We start from the raw sequence: 2,675 nt of genomic DNA, 5'->3' as shown, positions 1-2,675 counted from the left end.
TAGACTAGTGAACTAGACATTTCTGTCTCTCAGGAGAAACTATGCATAGAAGCAAGAAAGGAGCAGGATTTACTTCTCAGCCTGGTAACTGAAAATGGAGACATATAATTTTATTTGAAGGCAGAGAAGGAGGTGAGAATGTCAGTTAAAGATGTGCCTTCATGCATAAGTGTCAGACACAAGACTGCTTTATCCAAATCTGGTGCCATGCTAATAGGATAAACCTTCTCTTACATTCCTTCTGGGTTCAAGGCTCAGGCTCTGTGCAGTACAATCCAGCTACACTCTTAGGTCCTGTTTCTCCCCCAGTCTATGTATACATGCACATGCAGATGAAAATAACCTCTGGAGGGATAGGGTCACAAGGATAGAACAGGACTTCACGTGAATGAGGGCTATGGATCATCTTTCAAAGTGAAGGTGGCCAAAGTCTCTTCAGAATTTGACCCTGACAACAGCCACAGGCACAACACTACTGAAAAACCTGGACAAGGTGCTGGTCTAAACCTTGGATTTTGCTACTGGAGTTTCTAATGAGTCCAATGGTTGGTCTAGGAACCTAAATACTAGCCACCAGCATCTAGGGAATAAAGGAATCTCCTCATTTGATAATTTCAGCTTCTAGGTACTATTTCTGAGCCCTGGTAAAGATCCTGCCCTGTACTCTCTACCCTTAGCTTACTTTCCTTAATATGCCTGCTCAACCTCTCTTGTTTTAAGTTCCTCATCACCCTGTCTACTTCTCATTTGAGCCCTTGACTTGGTGTACAAATACTTTGTTCCCATCAGACCGCAGCTCCCCTTCAAGTCCTTGGCCTTACCTCTAACCCTGCTTGCCTCTTGCCCTTTGGGCTGGGGATCCACAGAGGAGTCTTGTCTCCTGGACCTGCTGTCAGTGCCTTGTTCTTGATCCTAATTGCTGGGGCATGACTCCTTATATCCTGATTGAGATCCTCACACACTGTGCCACATGCCTTCTCTTCACCTCCTTGCTATTGCTTTTCCCTAGTCTCTCTTGAGTTTTATGAGGGTTCACATCCTTTTCCCACTCACCTTCAAATACCAGCTAGCCATGGGGCACTCTCCTGCCTTCCAGCCTGCTCAGCTCCTCTCTCACTGCAGCTGCCTGCTGAAACAGCAGAGTGGGATGAAGCAGAGCAGGTCATCCCTACTCCATCTTTTGGAGCTACACCATACCTCAAAATCCAGCAGGATTCCACATGATATCCATGTGGCACAAAGAGTTACCTTAAGGTGTAATTTGTTCTCAGCAAGGTACAGGGGATGACTGGAGAAATAATACAGCAGCTATAAATTGGTCTGAAAACGGCCGCTGGAAGCAAGTAAAGAGGAGGCAGAGTTTAGCATCACTTTAGTGACTGCAAGAAGGTGCCATATAGAGGAAGCTGCATTTCTCAGGTTCTCATCCCATAATACAAATCACATTCATTTTTAAGATGATTATCAAAACGGAGCTAGAAACTTAAAATTAAGAGGTAATTGTCCCTCATGACTCGGGAAAGGAGAGGCAAAGGGCTGCTGATTTTAAGCAAGATAGCAGCACTTTGTGTCTGTTCTCACTATGACTCTCTACGTGTCATCACCTTGTTACAGGCAATAGCTCCCTTGATGAATAGGGTGTAAAATGCAGGAAACTTGAATAGGAGAGCAGCACCTCAAAGAGCATAGCTGGACTTCACAGCAGGCACTGGGCACTCTGGGCAAGTGCTCAGCATGTTGCTAAACCAATGCAAGAGAAATAAATGTGGTGAAAATATACTCTTCTTTGTACCACCTGCAGTGAGCAGGGCTTGGCCAGCACCAAAAGACCTTCTCCTCCACGGCCACCTGCAGCTGGGCAGAGTGGGTGTGAAGTGTGGACAGATGGACAGTTGCGATAGTAGTATTTGACACCCTTCAGCTTTGTGCAGATGTAAATGCCTTCAGGAGGCGTCGAGCACTGTGGTGCTTAGAGCAGGCAGTGGTGTTTACAGTTAGGTTGTGCTCTCCCCTATAGCTGTTTTACACTGGCACAGCTCTGAGGAGTTACTCCCAGATCACCAGCATAGGAGTGTGGGGGCAGGATCCAGGCCGTCTGACCCCCACGAATCATTCTGATGTATCTGCTGGGCTCAGTGAAGGAAGCAGTGCTCTTTCGGATAGTGGAAAGCTTACAGCACGGTGTTAGAGTAGATATGAATGAGGGAGAATAAGAGCTGTGCCATAGGCACAATGTGAGGTGTACATAGTGGTTTGAGGTATACATAGTGGTCATATGGTTACAAATAAGAGGAAACTGGGACACTTCGGGCCAGGAGATTGCCATACATGCCCTGGCTCCAAGCAGGGTATAAAGGCTGATTATTGGCAATAGGTGTGTTACATCACTCTCATACAGCACTTATCTTCCAAACAGTACTGGGAGTACACTGTGTTTTCAAATCACTTATCACACTGGGAAGTTTTATACACATTTGGTGCAGGGAAAACTAATTGCAAAATTTAGGAAAATGAGAAAGTGACCATCTCCTGATGTTTATTTATATCAATTTTTCTTGCAATTCTCTATATGGATGATTTTCTACTACAATCACAGCTGTGTTTTATCGTTCCCCCCCCCCCACTAGCCTCTATGTTTATTCAGTGAACAACTTGCTTTTGATCAAAGGTGAAAT

Source organism: Buceros rhinoceros, unplaced genomic scaffold (genome assembly GCF_000710305.1).
Source record: "Buceros rhinoceros silvestris isolate BGI_N320 unplaced genomic scaffold, ASM71030v1 scaffold7836, whole genome shotgun sequence".
Lineage (NCBI taxonomy): Eukaryota > Metazoa > Chordata > Aves > Bucerotiformes > Bucerotidae > Buceros > Buceros rhinoceros.
The sequence above is the reverse complement of the archived record's forward strand: the minus strand, read 5'-3'. Positions refer to the sequence as shown.